The 21625-nt window shown below is 35.6% G+C and overlaps 1 long non-coding RNA gene across 1 annotated transcript in view; it reads left to right on the top strand.

Moving 5' to 3' along the window:
• The first annotated feature begins 5519 nt into the window (after nucleotides 1–5519).
• Nucleotides 5520–21625, top strand: part of LOC139964789 (uncharacterized) — a 50153-nt gene continuing 34047 nt past the window's right edge. The window contains exon 1 of the long non-coding RNA XR_011792089.1: nucleotides 5520–5987. This is a non-coding gene — a long non-coding RNA (uncharacterized lncRNA). The remainder of the gene's footprint in view (nucleotides 5988–21625) is intronic.

Below are 21625 nucleotides of genomic sequence, written 5' to 3'. Positions count from 1 at the left end.
ACCTTATCTCAAGGACACAACATCCGCCACTGGATTGTCATCAAGTTGATTAACGTCAGGATTTCGGTCACCAAGTCAAAAATGTTGAATACCAGGGCAATAAATTTACCATATGCATGAAAATGGCTAAAACAAAATCTAAAAGATACGTACTACATTATAGAAATCAAGAAACTTTTATTTCCTTTTGTTTTCTTTTGTGAGAACCTTCGGAAGTGAATAAACACAATAATCAATATACTAATCTTTTTTTTTATAGTTTCTAGAACTTTAATCTCTATGACGTAAAGTCTACAGTGAAATCTGTCATTAACGATTTATACTCTAATAAGTCAAATTAAGCAAAGTTCTTAATAATGCTTATGTGACGACGACTTGATAGAGAATAATCTTAAAGTTAATTTGATGACTTTCATCTTAGGACTTGAGTAAAACAAACAAATAAACAAACGAAAGTTGTTTACAGGTCCCGATCAACAATAATCTCATCGCAAATGCTTAACGAAGTAGTTTAGCCAGAAAAGGAAACCGATATTATGGCTATTTCCTCATAGTCATCCGATGTGTTTGACGGTAACGGATTCCTAGAATATTTACTCCATAGTTCACCACATGCGGTAAGAAAACGCACACACGTTTTCCGGCTCACGGATAAATGAAGTCGATAAATTGAGTAATCTTTAATGAAGTCGATAAATTGAATAATCTTTCATGCTTTTCGCAATGCATCAATCATGCGGAATAAAACAACGAGGGATTTTGTGCCTAGTGTTGAGATTACCTGGGTTTTGCGCGTATGAGGTTATATACCACCCGGCTTCAAAAAACTTTTCATGTGTAAATCTGGTGAAATGGGGAACCGGAATACAGTCTTTAGCTGGTCTAGCGGAACTGGTGAGGTTGTAGAGTATATCTATAGCAGGGTTTCCCTAACTTTGCCCCCCCCCCAAGAACCCCCTGTGAATGTCAGAGTTGTCCACGAACCCCCAACTTTTGGAGACACGATCTGAGTCATTATTATACTATATAATACGCATAACAGCCTGCATGTGTCTGTTTCATAATTCAGTTATTTATCACATGCACGGCACGATAATACTATGGCAACATATGCGTATGGAACGCGAAAAGAGTTTGTCGATAGGTACGACTTTTTTGTACATTACTAAATTCTATGATATATCAGATTTTAGTAAAAGTACTCTAGTTTTGACTTTCAGAAACGTCTCACGAAACCCCTGCTGGGATGGACTCACGCACCCCCGGAAGTTCAAGCACCCCAGTTAGGGAACCCCTGATCTATAGGGAAGAGATGGGTCTACAATGTTCTCTCAAATTTGTAGGTGTGACTGAAATCACATGCACTTGGCGCACTTGGCGTATTTGGCGCATTTGGCGCACTTGGCGCACTCGGCGCACTCGTCTAAGATAAGGATAAGGTATTCTACCATCATTCCCTGTGGGTATAATGGACAGAGATACTTGTGATGGCCAACTTCCCCTCAAACAAACAGCTAACAGACATTCTTACTTTATTTGAGAGATATTACCGTTTTAATGTTCCATCACAAGCAAGATTGGCGACTTGAACAAGTTTTACAAAATGAAGGCGCCCAAACTTGTAAACTACAAACGATATTTGCCAAATCGTACCAAGTTTCTTATTTTCTTTTTTATTAGCTGGTTGGTGGATTAGTTCATCTGTTTCGTATAAGATTTGATTTGTGTCTCCTTTAAGAGTAAACGGAAAGTTAATCTCTAACTCAGAGTAGATTTTGTATATTGTTTATGCATAACTAGCCACATTTGTATACATACTGTTGCTTCTTTAGCTTAACAAAAAAAAAAAATTAAAACAAATCTTATACAACCTTACGAAATCCAACTAGACCTGATTTACAACTACCTAGCAACCACAATGTTTACACTTGGTGTTTTTAATGTGACGTCACAGACTACAGGGCCAATCGTTTTTAATCGATCACACCTTTACCGCATTCCTGTTGATGACGTCATATTTGGCAATGAAAATTCGTACAGCTTTATTGCTCTTTGGTTCTGTAGTAAAATTTACCAAAATATAGTTAAATGTTATGCTCAAGTTATTTCATTGTAATTGATACTTGTTTGCAATGTCATGATGGATAATCAAGTAAACAAAGATACATTTTGATTCCAAGCTTATTTCATTTAAAAACAAAAATTCTAACCCCAAAAGAAAAGAAAGGAAGATTTTTAGGCATATTTTTTTTTATCTCGTGTATTGCATGTTTTATCGTTGATTTATTCCTCCGTGTCGCATTTGCTGTTAAATAGGTTCCACGTTTTAGTATCAAGGTTACGTTCATGGGAAAGCATATTGGCTTTCGGTTCTGGCTAAAAGTAAGATAAACCAACAGACTATTTGGTATCAAGATAACATACCTACGATACTGAATTTATAAGAGTTCTAGGCTTAAAAGAAGACGGGTATGGAACGCAAAAAGGGCAAACTTATTTCGTTGGCTAAACTAATTTGTTGTTGTCCAAGCTAAAGTTGTTGCTGCTGTTTTACCACGCTGTTCTAATTAACGACGTGTGTATAGTAAGCATATACAGCGCAAGTTGAATTTCGTGCGAAAAGCTATACTTTTTACATCACGTGGTTTAGCAATTGTTGAACAGTGCCGATGGCAACAACGTTTAAGTTCAGACAACGACGTAAGTTTAGACAACAGAAGTTTAGACATCAACGTGAGTTTGAGCAACAGCATGGTAAAACAGCAGCAACAACTTTAGTTTAGACAATAACAAACTTAGTTTAGACAACGAAATAAGTTTGCACTTTTCACGTTCCAAGACGGAGGAGGGGGGGAGTCGAATATTATTTTCTGTTTGAAATATTACTCCGAAGTTTTGAGTGTCTTTTCTAAAAATATAAAAAATGATTATTTTCTTTGCTCTTATTATAGTTACATAACTTATTTCGTTGAAGGCCAAGTTCTTAAATTATTTCCCCAAAAGTTAAAACATCTATTGACCAACAATTAACATATTTGAAGAAGCAAATGCATCATGATTTTCATGTTTTAATTTGTTTTGTAAAATACTTATTTCTTTCTAATTATGATCAGATACACCTATAATTCCATAAGGCCCATTACTCCACCCGTTTCTCCCCCCAAAAATATACCCTCCCTCCTACTTATGTTGCCTGCATGAATATGATGCCTCTCCCAACGAATAATATGATACTTTCGTATAACATAACGCATCATTAGTATGTTAAATTAGAAGGGGAAGAGGGGGTCTGTGAAGCAGTGGCCAGTAAAGCAAGCCATAAACCGGTATGTCTAAAAGTGATAGTTGTTTCCATGGCATGATTTTTCTCATGATCCAAAAAATGTAAATTACGTGGGTTCATTTGCTGCCATCAGTTTGAATGTCGTAAACAAAGTACCATGCAGCTTCCCAATAAATTAAAAGAGGGTGAACTACAGTACCAAGTAATTCTATCATGAGCGACCCTTTGAAGTAAGACAAAACTAGTCAACGACCTATGAAGGACACACGGATCAAGTTCATAGGAAGTTCGATGATATCTAATATGTACTCTATTTGTATCATGTTCAAAGTGTAGCCCTCTTGGAACGCCTCTTTCATAACCTAAATTTTCGTTATCCTTTCATTCCCGCTCTAAATATGATGCGACATTGCCCCTAACGGAATACTGTATACTCCAAGATTCCTACACATGCAATAAAGGAGAACGATCCTACGGCCCTGAGTTGGATTAAACGAAATCTTCAAGTTGATTCCGCATTGACGTATTGCCCGCCTAATTGAAAAGCAAACACTTTTCGAAACTCATTAACCCAGTGGATTTTCTTTCTTTCTTTTTCTCTTCATCAAACGAGACAGCCAAAAGCAGACAATTGCATGGTCATTCCAGCGACCAATCAAAGCAGGGTGTTTATACGTCTGATCGTTTGTATTGAATAACACTGCGTAGTTTAGAAGAAAACCACTATAGCATATTAATGATATCGTATGTCAGACTGGCGAGAGAGAAGGGGAGGGGAGGGGGAAGGGGGGAGAAGGGGGGGAGGGGTTGGAGCGCGGGAGAGGTAAGCACACGGGAATGGTAGATATGACGCGTTGTCTATCACTTTCTTCTTCTTGGTGGAAGCGAGGGAGGAGGAGGGGTGGGGGGGGGGGGGTCGGGCTGACAAGCCTGAAAACCAAAACAATCGCTTTAGTTGAATTCGACAAAGATGAGAAATAGCCTACTTCTTGCAGGTATTCCATTTTTTTGGCGCAATTTTGCCTAACGCGAGAGATTCTTTCGACATATTGCTTAAGAAGGGTTTTGCGTATATATGACGTCACACTTATAGTGAGTCCTATAGTGAGTACTCATAAGATTCAACAAGCATTCCTGCTGGAAACAAATTGGAAATTAATAAATACACATTCTTGTGTAAGGTTAATTACTCACTAGCGGTTAGAACCCTTTAGCCGTACTAGTATTTTTACTCCTACCCGAGTGGGAATTCTGAATGTACAAGCCCGCGTGACAATTTACATTAATGACGTCAAGTACAAGACCCCGTATAACTTTTTTCTTCATAAACAAGGCCTTGGTCGGCATCGCGCGCTCTCACGTACACTAGAATGCAATACATTATGAACACGCAGATTCATATATATATATATATCTAATCAGCCGCCCCTCTCCGTTGGGCGGATTAATTAAATCCCCCTCTCAAAGTTGCCTCCAACCCCCAACCCACTCCCCGATGTCCCTCCTAATCCCTCGATCCCCAGTTGGAAACTACCAATAACCATCGCCCCTGATGTTTCACTTTGTTCACCTAAATCTCATACATTATGCATAGGATATGTCTTCTTGATAAACCTTGACGTGTAAATTCGACAACATATATGACTAAAGCGCCCTTCCTGCTTTATATTTTATCTATACGCATAATTAAAATAATACCACATTAAGTAAATTCATACCGTTTTCGAATGAGCCAATTCTGTTTAATTTCGTAATCTTGCAATTAAACCCCTGTCCATTCCCATAGAATACAAGGAGGGACATGCCGAAACAATTTCAGTAGAACTAATTCCCAATCAAGAATTGCTCTTTAACCCACCACACCCCCCCCCCTCCTCGCCAAATAACATAAAAAATATACATGAACCTTATCAAAAACTCAACATGAATAACTGGCTTCATTTTATAGTCTGTTCTATAAACTTCTCATTATTCAATTCGACCGGCTCAGTTGTCTTCAATTAATTTAAACTACCTCTTGTGGCCTGGCTTTACATAAGTATCATATTCGCAGGAAGTCACCGTGAGGCGAAAACAGCTATCTCTCTCTCTATCCTTCCCCCCCCCTTTTTTTTGTCTTCACTCTCTTATTCCTCATTTAATTTTGCTTATCCATTTTAAGAGCCGCCTTCGAATCTTGTATTTGTCACCCATAATTTACAGTTAGAAATAACTTTTCAATATAAAAATTTGCTACTCCAGCGGAAACTGGTCCGATTGCATGTCTCTAAAGCCCGTAAAGATAATTGAGATCAAATAGGTACACTTCTCTCTTCTTTTTTTTACTTACGTACTACCTCTTATGACGTTTCCAATTAACAAGGCTGCCCATTGGTCCGCTAGGTTTTTGAATAATTCAGTTGGAGAACGCAGTGTACAAAATCCTGAAGGCAATCAAAGAGTCTTGTCAGTTATTAAGCGTACGGAAAGACGTGATAATCAGTATTACGAGATATATTTTGGTGGTGTTCTAATCATTTTCTATTCAATTTTTGCCTATTTTTTCTGTTATGAACATAACTAACTATATACCATTCTTGAGGTGACTTTATTCGCGCAATCCAAAAACTTGAAGGACGGAGGTTTATAAAAACCAAAAAAGCTCGAACTCGATCGGTTTTAAGAGGAATCTTTCATCTACCTGGGGACAACCGGCACAAATAAAGTAAGTTTCCTTTTTCTTCTCACTTCTGTCATGCATGTTATTTGTATTTTTAGTTTTCGTAATGTTGGACTTATAACGGAAATCTTTACAAACGGTGCTTCGTCGAAAAGTGGCAAGAAAGCATCGCGTTACGTTTTCTAAATTTGATTTTCACGTTAATCTATATCACGTAGGTCTATCTCGCAAACGAAAAGTTCAATGAAAATGATTCCATCATGCAGGATCTAATTAAAACAATAGATTCATAATCTGGAAATTTCCTTTTTTTCATTTCCAAAACTTGCTTAAGAATTTTCCAAAAAAAAAAGTTTTTCAGAATTTTGTCAACGGTCAGCCGTTGTCTCGATTATGTAGGCTAATAGAATAAGTGTTTATGTGTATAATTAGCTTATTACCTTAATATATTCTCGTTAATTGCCTATATAAGTGATTTGAGTTCATGACTAGGTGAACTATCTATACATATGAAATGTACAGTTAAAACTAAATGGTTCGACATACCATTATTTAGAAACGTTTACCCAACTTATGCACACTGCCATGTGCAGCATTGCATATGTTAGCTGCTAGTAACGTTAAGAGTAAGTTCCATGTTACAACTTTAACTAATAGATGACGAGAAAAGTGTAATCGAATGTTTAAAGGAGCTTTCCGCATTTGGTCACTATAGTTTTATCAATCCTCAAAAACTCAAATATAGGATTGCAACCGACCCAGTTTGCTAGATATAGGTCTAATGGTAACGTTTGACGATTTTCGTCACCCAGGCACGTTTTTACATTATCGTTGACCATATACAGATAGCAAAGGAAATGAGAAAAAACCGTTGCGGTTCTGGCTGCGATACCGGTAGGCCTAAACTTGAAATAAAACATGCCATGACTTTAGTTGAACAATGCAATACATTGCTATCTTGCTATGGGAATTTGGGAATCGATTATATTTTAAATTCAACTCAAAAAAGCAAAAGAATGGGAGGATTTTGAGGAATTTAGTGACTCCTTTAAAGTACATTGTCCCTGCAAATTGTATCTTTGCGGGGTCTATAGGAGATGGTTACAGAAAAAAAAGTGTGAAGAAGTGTTTCCCTTTATAACCAAATGTCTTCAAACTGAGTTTTTTCGTGTAAGCAATCGATGTAGACAACCGTTTAAAACATTGACCAATATGATACGCTCGATAGAGAAGAATTATTGGTTAGGAATTTCTATGTTACTTCTACAGGCAACTTTAACGTTTTTTAATACATCCGTACCGTTGGCTTACAGACGACTAGGAAAGTGAGAAATTGTGTCCTTTACGGAAACGTATACCTTTACACCGTAACACGTTTCCATGGAAGCGTACCGGTACCTTCACACCGTAACACGATTCCTTGGAAACGTACCTTCACACCGTAACACCGTGTCCTCAGACCGTGCAGACAATTCTTGTTTTTTATCACTTAATTATGATATATTTATCGTATATTATACACATGTACATTGTATGGAATTTAGGGATAATGTATTGTCCTGTAAGTCCAATTAATATCCAGATCTATTAAATAAAAAAATTAAAAAAATCAATTTACAGAATTTCGTTGCGCGATTACGTTCTTACCCTAACTGTATACAAACCAGCAGAGAGCTTTAACAATCTTGATAATGAAGCCTTATAAATATAAGAAAGCCCTTGCTACCATGGAAACGTCGGGCCCGCTAAATGAATTCACTTACGTAATATTTTATCGTAGCAAGTCATGTGTCAAGAACTTTATTGTTAATTCCCCCTCCCCTCCCCTCCCTCCCCTCGCCCGCTCTTTTGATTTGACACAGTGACCAAACTTAATTAAAGATAAACGTGTTTCTGTTCATAACAGTTTTTGTGTAAGACAAGACCCGGCATTTAATTACGTTAGTTACCAGAAAATGTAAGCATAAACATAGCGATAGGAACTGTAAAGCATTTCATACTTAACACTGTTCAAGTTGTTACTATTACCACTTGTTGTGCAACTGAAGGTCTGATATAATACGTATAGCAGGTCGTACTATTATGTTTATATTTCTGTCTTTGTTAAATTTGGAGATAATATTGTTAGTAAAACAATGATTTGATAAACCCTAAACAACCATATACACTTGAAGTTAAAGAATATGGTATATTATTTGCGAAAAAGACCAAAAAATGGTACTGTTTAATTATTCTCCATATACTTGAGAATACATTTAGTGACCGCACGGTTAGTACCTCATTCGTCGTGTTAACCCAGGAAAGTACGCGAAAGACACCTTTAAGCAATTTTCTTTTACTGAAAATATTGTCAACCTGTAAAATTTGACCTCGGCTTCAACCTTTCTTACTTTTAGATTTGATGACCCGGCTTTAGCCTGTTCTCTGTCTAGTTTACCAAGAAATACTTTGTTTCTTAACCAGTGATTACCATTAAGCGAGTTCCTCCTAATCGCCTTGTGGGGCTCAAACCTTATCCTAGCTAATAATTTGCAACTTGTAGCTTGACAGGTAAATTTTAACAGCAATTAGATAAGCTCTTGTAAGTAGCCAAATAATCTCCTGATCCATATACTAACTACTTAAACTCTCTTCTATGGTTTTTGAAAGTCATTTCAACGTTTATTGACAGGGAGGGGAACTCGTATACCTACAGGCTATACGTAAAGTTCAACAGGCTCGTTTACGTTACTAAAGTTTCCTGAAACGATGTTATATAAACCTTTCGACGATAGTTGAGGACGCTCTAAATTATTTTCGACAGCGAGATACAATCTCCACGCACTCTTGAAGCGAGGAATCTATACCTAGACCTTGCACGTATTATTCTGACTTCCCTTGCTTTAAGCAGTGGATTCTCAAGTGCAGCCTTGGCTAATTCGAAAATCGGATCAAATACTAAACCAATTGCTTTACCCATCTTTGGCCTATAAGAAAGAAGAAAAAAGAAATAAAAATTACATTTCTACATGATGCTAGTCTTGCTTGCAACGAGAACTAACACGTAACATGTATAAACGTGTGTACGAAATATGGCATTGTTGATACCTTCTTGCTGTTATCACAAAAGAGATGTAAAACCCTTTCAGAAATTCTTTTACTTGTACTTCAATACAAACTCAACACACAGAATCCAAGCCTACCACACTTTAATACCATATGTACATACAAGCCTAACCTAATATGCATACAAATCACAAGACTGGATTTGTTGTTGCCACTATGGTTACGTTACTCAGCGGTCCTTTTTGTTCGGTGGGGGTGGGGTAAGTGGGCCACTATGTTACTTCATAGAGTTCATATATGGAACATTAGACTGTTTCCCTAGTAATTCTTTTGAAAATGGAGCTAAAGTTATATTAACATGCGATCATAACTATATGAAACGATACTCCAATTTTAATTACATTGTTAATCATAAGATCTTAAAGTCGTATAAAGGAACGAAATCAGCTACAATTTTGTACAGTTTTCTAAACTTTTACAAACCTATTTATAATATGATTTACATTTCAAAGAACTTCATAAGAAAAATCAAGACAGTAAAATATGTCTGCTCTGTTTCATGGTAATGTTATTGTGTAGTTCAAAATCATTGTGCGTTCAATATAAAAAGGGTTACAGGAAACATTTGTCGCATGTAGGCCACAACAACCCTTCTCCCTCGGTCTTCCAAAAGCCGACGATAAAAGGTCGAACAGCTGTGTCTTCATTGTGCAATACATTCAGCAGATATTTGATCTGTATTTTCAAGCAAAATTCGGTTGTCACGTCTAGGCACAATAATCACCTCTCCTCTGTATACGCCTATATTTACAAACTTGTAACGTATACCTCCATTTACATCGATCTGTTTACTTTCCTACTATATTGTTCTTTTACCATTTCGGTGATTAATAACACACTGACGAGTCTAACGGTAATACGAATACCGAAAACATTGACTTGTACTTCCCCATCTAAACCGTGCAATTAGCAGATACATAGCCCTTTAAGAACTAGGATTGCTTCGAACCATAAATAACCAAATTAGGCACATCTGTTGTCTAAAGTATTTTACCTGCTGATATATTATCGAAAGGTCATACATATGTTTTTAAATTTTTCATTATGATCATGTATATAGTTAACATCTATGCTATTAAACTATATAATACAACTGACTTATACCATAATTTTACAGTTTGCGTCATTGTACTTCGTTGTGTAGATATATCATGGGCAGAAATGTAGTACTTAAAGGTGCCTTCTGAGTTGAATTCTTCAATCAAGTCCGTGTAATATTTACACGTAATTAGAGAGCGCTGTAACTCATCAACAGATCTATGCATTTACAATTGCCTATTGCTGCTCCTATTATTATGTGACCTATGTTTCGTTTAAATTATTAAACCCCCAAAATGTGTCCCACAAATTTAAAGGATATATGTTTTTTATTTGTTTTGTCATTGAGAAACCTTTGTCAAGTTTCTCTCGAATTTATCAGTACCTTTCTATTGCAGTTTTGGCATTTTAAGTAAATATATTGACATGTCATTTTATAATCTCCTGTTACTAAATACATTCAGGAAATATTGTTAAAATACATGTCTTATAATAAATAGTGATATCTGTATGATAATTTTTTTTCATCAAGTGGAACATTTACATCAAAGCAATTTCCGCCACCGGTATATTCCTTTAATGTTACATTGCAATTCTTTCTTTAAGTAACATTAGTTTGAATGTCACTGTATATGTATTTTAACACATAATGTTACCGTAAAGAGTAATAAACTCTTGTACACAGGAATCAATTAATTGTAACTAATTTAATGGCGCGCTGTATAAATTAAAAGTGACAAGAATACTTACATACAGGAACATATGAACAGCGGAATTGTTAAAAAGAAAAGGTAGGATCCTTGAGAATAAAGGTCTTTTGTAGGAATGCCCAGACGGGGAGAAGAGGTGGAGGGGGGGGGGGGGACGGGGAGTGATAATATGTTGACGTTCAAGGTGCAAAATATTGTCAGGGTTATAGTCAGTAAATCTCTCCTTACATCCCACGTACTTGCCATCTATTATTACCCTCCTGCCACCCGGAGCAAATCCCTTTGCCACACCTATCAACCAAACTTGGCACCTGTTTGCCTGTTATCCATAAGCACTTCCGGAGCATGTATTCATACAATCGAATAGAGCATGACAACATGTTATACAGAAGACTTCTCATCTAATTAAAATTAAAATCCATCTCGAAAAGTGACTTAGAAACGGTTGTCCGACGCAGTAGACCGGGAAACCTTTAATATAAAAACGTAAGTTCGTATGTACATCTCAAGTAGATGAATCCATACAGATTGACATTACTCTCAAAGAAACACCATACTTGATGTATTGCTTGCCTTTATAAGAAAACCAGCATTACAGTTGTGTATTTATATACACATAACTTTCCTGAATGTTAAACACCATCAATATAATTGTGAGCGATTGTTATGCTCATAGAGCTATGTGACATAAACAGGAAATTTATGTTAGAACATTGCACGGTTTGTAAGAAACAAAACATTTTTATCCGCTTGACGAGTATTCCACACATAAAGCTGCTTTTGATAGTCTAACAAAACTAACATTTTCTATAAAAAAGAATGGATCAGTTCTTTAATGTTAACATATACGCTTTGTTATTGTGCCTTGTTATTCATTAATGTTTAATCTGTTTTGTCCTGAAAGACACCCTCCTATATATTTTGACCTAGTGAAAAGTAATGAAAGTTTAGTAATTATCAACATTTCGACTGCCAAAGACATAATTCAGTGTCATTTAACATGAATCCCATAACATCAGCAACCTTAGAAAACTAAATTTGTTTATTTTTAAAATTTTATTTCGACTAATGCTGCATAATTGAAATGACATTTCACCTAATGTACATGTGAATTATACCTTGTTTTGGGAGTTTTTGGGAGTATTGACAAGCATCTTAAATCTTTATCGACATCACATGGAAAAGGTTTACGAAACTTTGATGTGTTTACTATTACTGTTCAAGAGCTCCATGCCATGATCGTTACACTAAACTAGTATTTCTATACATCAACGTGATATCGTTAAAGTGGCTCGTTTTTAGACTAAGAGGACATTAATGTCGGTCAAGAGGCCCATACACGTATCAGAAAAAACTAAATTTACAACGCCTTTGGCAGTTTATGACCAAGGTCAGTTATCTTGTTGCAATAACATCAGTATTGCTGTATATATTGATACAGCAATTGAGGTTCATGTGTCATTTGATTCATGAAACACTAACCCAACTGTGAAAGTGTAACTCCTTCAAAATGTAATCACTAAGACTTTCCACGTCAACAAGAATTAAAGCAATAAAAAACAAGGCATTTAGTACGCCATTTGTATTACAAATCACTTCTTCATTTTCATTCGACATCTACTACTGCTCAATAAAATACAACATTCTGATGCGACTATCAAAGATCGTAAACAAATCTTGCTACATTTGTAATATAAGTCTTAAATCTCAAAGAATAACAACCAAAATATAGGAAAGAAAGAGAAAGAGAGAGAAGGAAAGGGTTTCCTGTTGTCGTATCATGAAAACATCGACATTAATGTGTTCGGTTCATTTGACTAAGAGACAAACAAAAACTTACCTTCGAGCATGAAATTTTAAAGTGTTTCTACCTCCTATATAGCCTATAGGTCTACTTTACAACGATGAGAGTGACCATGCATGTTTTTATTTTTTTAATTTTTTTTTTATCAAACTAAAAGCAACACTGTGTTAGTCTGAGGGACTGTAGTCGTAGAATTCGCAATCGTATACAAGGAAAATGCCAAAGTGCAACTATCCTCATATCAGGCATGTCGTTTCATACTCAAAACGTGTCTTGACGTTTTCCCAACGGGCTAGCTGCGCGCTGAAGTAAAAAAAAAAGATTCCATATGAATGTTCCTCGTTGAACCATAGTCCAAAAATACGATGCATTGTGGGAAGGCGTTAACTAAATCCTATAAGAATATTAGATGTACATACAGGTTCTCAACGTCCACAGGTGATCATTTCACCAAAAATGACGTACTTCAAAGTCATAATTAAGAAATAATGCAATCGTCCGCCATTTTGAAATTCGCAATTTTGTAGTGTAAAAGCAATTTTGATACATGATTTCCATAGAGTATAAATTACAGAAGTTATTACACGTTCAACATGGTTTTGATAAGTGTTGTTGATTGTGTGCTCTTAAATTTTGTATAAAATATACTACTTTACGCTATATTTAAATTTTCTTGATGTAAACAAGCAAAGTTGAACTCGGATCAGACAAATAGGCATCGAGACACAAATTAGAATTTTGGATAGAAATCTTTACATCAGATAAGAAGGCACAATAAATCAAAACCAAATCACATTGTGTGACTTTGCTTTAATCAATCGGTATGATTAAATGAAATAGCAAGAAAACAATACACAGTTTGGTGATCGCAATCACATCTTACAAAAACACAGGTCCAGCTCTTAACGTTAACTAAAGTCGCTTTCCCCTTTCAGCGAGATATCGTCGACTATCAGTTGGAGTAAGAGAGAGCCACCAAAAATTTGGATTTTTAAGCGATTAACTTAGGAAAGCCGTCATGACCATTTTGTTTTTTCTTCTTCTTTTCCTTCATAACCGGATGAAACGGTTTCATGGTAGTAGATCTATATGGTAGTAGAGTTCTGGATGTTTATTTAAGGAATCCGTCGGGTTAGAGTAGATTGCACTCGGAAGTGTAATTAAATAGACTCCGTACGGAACCAATTTAAAAAAAGAGAGAAATTAGAATGACCGGACGCAGTTAAGATAACCCAATTTCTTCTATATGGTCAGAGTACCAGGCATTAATATTAAATTAATTGAGTATGACCGGCATGATAATAATACTTCACAGTGGTTCTGAGATGAGTACAGGCTATTTTAGGGACACACAGTGAGAGAGTACGGTGATAACTCGAGATGACCATAGTTGAAGTAGCGTACAAATAATATACCGTCTGTAGAGACCGTTAGAATAAAACTAGGTTAACTGTGTTTGTGTTCGTTCAAAGGTCATAGATGATTTCGTCCAATCGTCCAATGATGTCACACTCTACAACGGTGCATACTAAAAATAGTAAAAATTGTAGAATGCGTGTAGTACTATGTCAGGGCAACTGTTGCATATAATATACAACATACTGTATGGAAATTTACATTGAAAAGCCTGTATTAGCAGAACACCGTGATCTCTACACCCACAGTTGTATGGCCTATTATGCATTTGTAATATCTTCAAAACGTATTAGCCATGATTTCTCTCACTGATAATTCTCACAAACTCGGTATATATTTGTGGATGTTCAGTCCGCATGAATCACATTTAGTTTCTAGGAACCACAGTACATTCGTGTAATTCCATGAAGTGAAAATATATAATATGCTAGCATCCACATCACGATAGGCAAGCTATGCGATAAGACCTATACATGTACGTCGTATACAGTGCAATACCGTGACTAAGAATTACTGTTTATTCGTCACGAAAGTACGTCACATGAACGTCACATTCGTCACATGAAAGTAAATGTCTGTGTAGAATATCAGTGTACAGTGTATAAGACCCTTTATACGTAACCCTAAACACCGAATTTTAGACCTGTATAGCACCTCAAGACGAATCGTTTCGTTCAACACACTTGTTAGAATTAAGCGCGCTCTCATGGGAGTATAAAATAGTCTCTAAGCTCGAACCGTTAGCTTGCTATCATTGCTGGACCATAACAATTCCTCTTGATAACAGCTAAAAGTTGTCAATGCAAGTTGTCATAAAACACGCCATTTCTAGTAAAACGCTGCGTATTACTTTATATAAGTTACAATTAATTTTCACCGAGGTAATGTAACACTTACACATAATTGGATTTCCCCTACAACTACCTCAAATGTTTACGCAGTTATAGAACTTTAATTGTTATCGGAAGTAATTTACCGTTTACGTCAATATAAAAAAGTTTGTCTCACACTAATTTAATGTTAAATGATGTTTTCATTATACATGTTTCCCATTGTGAGAAGTTGAAAGACTAAAGCATCTTAACAGATTACATTTTCAGACGAGTATGGTTCCGACAACAGATTGTAACAATACATGATGATACACCGACTGTATAGAAAGAAAATTTGTTCTCATGTGGTGTAAAGCAGGGTTTACCTAACTTCATCCCCACGAACAAACCCCCTGTGGATATCAGAGTTGTCCACGAACCCCTAATTACTTTTCGAGACACGATCTGAGTCATTATTATACTATAATACATATAACAGTGCTTCGTAAAAGAACAAGTTCATAGTGTAATATTGTAGAGTTTTTCGATAGGTACGACTTTTGTACATTACTAAATTATATGATATATCAGATTTTAGTTCAACAAAAAGTACTCTAGTTTTGACTTTCAGAAACGTCTCACGAAACCACTGGGATGGACTCACGCACCCCCTGGGGTTCATGCACCCCAGTTAGGGAACCCCTGGTGTAAAGGTAAGAAAGGTTTTATCGTTAGTGTAAACAACGTGGCGTACACTATAACAGGGCAACTGCAACGTATAATGTTTTCGATACGAACATACGATATGTATCATCCCAGCCATTTAGCTATATAGTCACATTGCAAGTTGTCAGTTAACGTAGACTTCAATAAATTCTTTCAATATTTTTTAAATATGATTATTTTTGTATCAAAGAGTGAAAGCTTCACAGCGTGTGAAGGTATGTGTTTATTTTTTTAAATTAAATACGTATAGATGTATTCACAAGTCTACGTATTTAAATAGTATGCACAAATTGACTTTCATTTAAAAGTTGATCATCCCCAAAAGATTGAATTAATCAAAGAAAAGGTTGTTCGATAGACTGGAAAACAATCATCTTTGCAACGCAAAGCAGATAATGTATCAGTTGCCTCGTAATCAGAAACGGCCAGAAATTTATTTTGGCCCACCTTTTCAATTGATTAAAAAGAGGCAGGAAGAATGCTCAATGAAGCGGAAAATTGCAATCCTCTTGTCTGTTTGGTTGCAGTCAATGACATTTTTTATTCCATGACGCCGAAATTTCATTCCCTAAGAGGGGAAAGAAGAGATGAAGGGAATAAAACACAAATGTCTGAAATGCCTTACAATTAAGACAGGAACATTTTAATACACCTGGACCGTGTGTTCCAATTACGCTACCTCACACGGATATTTTGTAGGCGTAAAGGTGACTTAAGGGCATATTTTGGTTTAACAGGCATTGCAATAAAGAAATTAAGAGCATTAGGAAGTAAAAAATAATCACAAAATCTTTCCCCATTACATTAATCAAGATTTAATATAGCGCAGCGTAGCATTTCTTAGAACCCTGATTCGTTGAAACACGTCTGGATTTCTTTCTTTCTCTTTTTGAAAGTTTAGAACTGACCTTTCGTTAGTTATATATCAGCTGTACGCTGAACCCAAGCAAGTGTATTCGATTACGACACCATATAGCAAAGCAATACCTTGATCCAAATGTGGTCCTTATGTGGAAGATGGGTGCGCACATTTATACAGGTCTATTTGAATGATCAAAAATGTTTCCTTATTCTTTTGATTATCATTTCGTATATTCTGTGTCAGAATCCTCTCCGCTTTGCCCATAATTTCAAATACATAATATTTCTCTCAACGTAAGATGGCGAACCTCCTTCCCTCCATATACCCTCTACAAAACACGCTAAGACACGGCTCATTTGAGCTCATGGTGCCTATATGATTAGATTTCTATTACGAGGAAGAAGACACAAAATCCATGATAAGGCCTACTTTTGATAAAAGTTGATACAGATTCTTCATTGTAGACATAAAATAGTATGTAGAAATGAAAGCCATGGGTATGAATTATGAAATAAAATTACGATATTAGATCGTCTATCTGATGTAGTGCTAGCCTACCATACACATATCACTGTAATATTGAACCTACACCTATTTGTCTTTAACGTCCAATAGACCAGTCAATGAAAGTCTTACAGTAACTTTTGCAACATAGTAAACACTTGTGAATAAGACTTCTGGACTAGAGTTTTAGCTTTTTAATGATGTAGATAATTATTATTTTTCCACAATAAGAAAGCCTTTTACCAAATGACAAGATTTAGTGAACATTTAAAAGATCATATTTGCAAATAGAAGTCACTCGTCTCCAGCACAGCCGAAAAAGTTGCCAGATCGTCAATGTTAATTCCATTCCGCTATAAAAGATTTGCGTTTGGAACTTTGTTCTTCCCCCTTTTACTGTAATTGGAGGATGCTGGGTTGTTTAATAAATATTTCTCTCACGTGTATAAAGAATTACACATTTTACCGAACTTGAAAGCGTTTTCCGAAATCTGATCTGCGCAAACAACTTTGCCGAATCGATTTGCCTTGCAGATAAGATAAGATTGTAGGTCACACGGCATAAATCTTAGGGCTATAAACTACAACTACTCTGAAGGCAGAGCATAGAACGGGAGAAGTTAACGTACAAACAAAGGTGACCATTTATCAATTAAAGTGCTTGGAACTATCCAAAACATTGCCATCTGAATAACAGTAAACTGACGGGGATATGTTTCAAAAGAAACAATTTCCTTCCTCTCGGGGATAGAAATAAGCCGGTGTTATTTACAGGCTAACGATTGACTTAAAGTTAACCATCTAGAAATATTTATGTCTTCAAAATTTTACGATAAAAATATCATACTATGGTGTCAAGGGTGGTATAACCGTAAATAACATGCCAGCATTGGGGGATCCTGCTGATAGTACCTTCTGCAAACTTCTCCTCTAAATTTGTTATACAATCCAATATTGGGTACTATGATGGTCTTTATGAAAAGTCACCTCCCAAGATAGAGCACACTGGGTACGAAAACCAAACAAATTGACTGATCCACTCTCTACCTTAGTCTCCTTACATCTAGACTGTAACCGTGCTATCATGATATATTGTGTTACGTCAAGTGCGTATAATGATTTCTTTGGGAAAAAGGGAACAGATACTACAAAATGATCTTAGCCAAAAGGGTTTGTCAAGTCGTCACCGTTGTTCATAGTTTTTGTGGGGACGTGCGTGTGGAAAGCAAGGTGTTCATAATAATAATAAAAAAGTGTGAGTACATTTAAATAATTTCATCATCAAATGTTTTTGATATGCCTTAGGCTTTTGGAAACTGTTTTAACATCCTACGTGAGTGGAGAAAATTTTTGAGAAGTGGAAGTAGAGGACAAGCTTCCATCACGTTTACAATCCAACAATCTTTTTCATGTCTAAGTTTCGATACTAAATTTTTCGGATGACACCTACAATGATTCACATTTTGTAACAGTATGCTTCCCGTCAATCATATTACGTTTTTCAAGAAGTACGTTTCTGGAAACTAGCTTTGACTCAGTAACTGCCAATCTGTGAAATACAATAATCATCATGTCTATACTTAATTTTCTTAAGACTACATGCCATTGAGCGAAAGGTGTATCGAACGCCCCAGTAAAACAGTCGATTGCGCCAATGTGTTCCATATACGACGATAATGCAATTGTTTATTGTAAAACTGTGTATGTATGTTGTGTAATTATTTACTTTCATGAAACTCAATCTTTACTTCCGTTTTATTTGTATGGATCGTTTTCGTATTTACATTTTTTTCATATGAAACAAAACATGTTATAAAAATATGCATTGCAATAAGAAACCTGTGCAATTTCTATAATGTAACACATAATTGTCTTAATTTTAACGATGAAAACAATTTCATAATATTGTATACATTTGTGTTTACAACGCAAAGTTCCAAAACAATGGAAGAGAATAATATAACCTTATGTCAATATTTTCAATGTTTTCGTGAACCACGTTCGTCAACAAAGGTGATATTGCAACGATTAGTTGATATATTTTGTTGTTGTTGTAAAGCTTACATGACAAACTTCTGCTTCGCATGTCCGGAGCGTTAAAGAAATAATCTCAATTTACATAGTACAACAATGAAAGAATCTGATTGGTCAAACTCCCGGCTTCAAAGATGGTTACGGTTCCTTTGTCGAGGCTTAAAATACTAACAATTTATTCGCTACAACTGGGATATTGGATATCATAAATGAAATGTAATGTCATTTATTAAAAAATAACGCAACCTATCACTTATGATTCGTTTCGGATATGTCATATTTAAAAACAAGAAGGCAGAAGGACGGGCAGAAATGAATTTATGAAGAGGGAGTTCTGACCCAATGAGTTTTATGTATATATCGGTCCGTATCTTATCAAACCTCAGACATTACTATTCCTTTAAATGTGGTGTCAGTGCTTAGAATAAATTAGGTCAGTGTTACTTACATGCAGTTTTAGGTTCCCATTTCCATGCACCTGGTTTTCAAGAAAACTTGCATGCGACAACGGACGGAAAAGAGAGCTGATTTTAATCTTTACTAAAATATTAGAATAGTACCCGTACTCTTTCTGGAATCTAGAACTGTTTTTTAGAACAAACTAGAATAAAAACATGCCGAACTAGAATATCCGAGAGATGTGACTAAACTTTGAAAGTAGGTTGGTATTATTTGTTATTGCTTTTGCCACTATCATAAGCAATGTCTTATGGAAGCCTCGCAACTAACGTGTGACCTAGGATTATTGTTCCATTCGAACTGAAATAAGTATTTATTTACATCTTAGTGTTATCACTAGAGACATAAATATCTGGATGGAAAAAATCGATGGAAGAATTGGAATGGGAGTGATAGGTTACAGGATGGAAGTAGACGAGGTTGGTCGGAGAAGGAGAAGATGAGGAGAGACAAGGCCGCGAGATAGAGAGGAAGGAAGTAGAAGGTAGGAGGGGTGAGGGGGAGGGGCCGAGTGAGAGGGAAAGAATGTCCTGTTTGTTCGTGTTTTGACATTTTGTCGGTTAACTCTGCACCATTTCTAATGACAAGAAGACATTCCGTAACTACCGGTAAACGAAAGGCTTTTTTGTAATATTCATTATCACAAAACAAGAAACCCTGTCCACGTTACAGTTCTAGAAAGAATATTTGTATACGCCAGTACCACGAGATGATTGTAGTAAGCATTAATGATAGTAAGCTAATGATAGTTTCTCCATTCCACATAGTAAGTTTAGAATCGATTTGTGTAACCAAAAAGTCTTGCTTTGCTGTGATATGAGAGATAAGTGGATTGCAAACAACACAACACATTATCAAAACACGACTTTGAGTTAGCTTATTAAAACAAAAGAGCATTCATCAGACATTTGATATTAATGATTTATCGATGTTACTTATGTCATTTTTTAGAGTTATTACATCGATCGTGACGTAATACTAATTTATCACAATTTAGCCATAACCATATATCCTTAAAACGTTAACTTACTGTCATACATACCGAAACATGTTATCTTATAAACTGTTATACGATATGAGTGATGTTGCGGACAGTTTGATTTTTTCTTACAAAGCCTAGTAAATCATTACAAACGCTATACGTTGCTAAGATATTTACCAATTAGATTCGATATTTGAGTAAATAATTAACTATTTGACTGCTCGTGCAGGAAATATTATAGTAAAGAAACATGAATAGGTTGTGTATACGGCTAATGACTTACCTAATGAAAGAAATTGAATTAGGTAAGAAAAATGTTTGTTATGTTTAAAGCAACTGGCTATGCTTCCGTACTATAATTACGTAACACACACACACACACATATATATATATATATATATATATATATATATATAAATATATATTACTTTTCACAAAATATCTAGCATAACCATTGTTTTATCTATCATAAGGCCCAAACGGCATAATAAGCTGTTACTCATGCACTTACCCATTAACAGTTAAAGACAATCACAATTCCGCCTCGGTCAGTATATGTAAAGTCTGCTATTAGCCTAGATTCATGCACATTACGGTATACACGTGCGTCTTTTTTTCTCTTATTCGTTTCAAATACACATTTCCTTCAGTTCCCTTATATATAATATTATATGATATTTGCTATTTGCAAGGAAGAGAGCGATAGAGACAGAGAGAGATATAAACACTTAAAACATATTAAGATGACACTTGTAAAAAACTTCAGAAAATGAGGCAGCAATGAGATATGAAAACGACTGAAACTAATATAATGGGCATTTTTTGGATGTGACGTCGATGTTAGCACCATCTATACATGGATTTACGTGACTAGCAATTTGTATTACAATTTTGGTGATTAGATGCTTTATGAAGGTATAGTCACATTGGGTGACACTATAGTGATTAATAAAAAATTCGTGAGGGGAGGACAAATGTGTCAGCAATTTTCTTTCTGAAAGAAATTCGCTTGTGTACTTATCATGGACATTTGCATTAATAATAATGATAATAATACAGATTTTTTCGTACCGAACATAAGTGTAAAGGAGGTTCAAAGGAGCCATGTCCTAATTTGTGATATCTTCATTAAAAAACTTGATTGAATTCATCGCGGTCCTTGAATCGAACTCCCTTGTAGACGGAGGTTCTCCCCCACAAAAAAATAAGACGTTAAAATAAAGTCCTAGA

Source organism: Apostichopus japonicus, chromosome 23 (assembly GCF_037975245.1).
Source record: "Apostichopus japonicus isolate 1M-3 chromosome 23, ASM3797524v1, whole genome shotgun sequence".
Taxonomy (NCBI): Eukaryota; Metazoa; Echinodermata; class Holothuroidea; order Aspidochirotida; family Stichopodidae; genus Apostichopus; species Apostichopus japonicus.
This window is presented reverse-complemented; position numbering and strand designations above follow the sequence as displayed.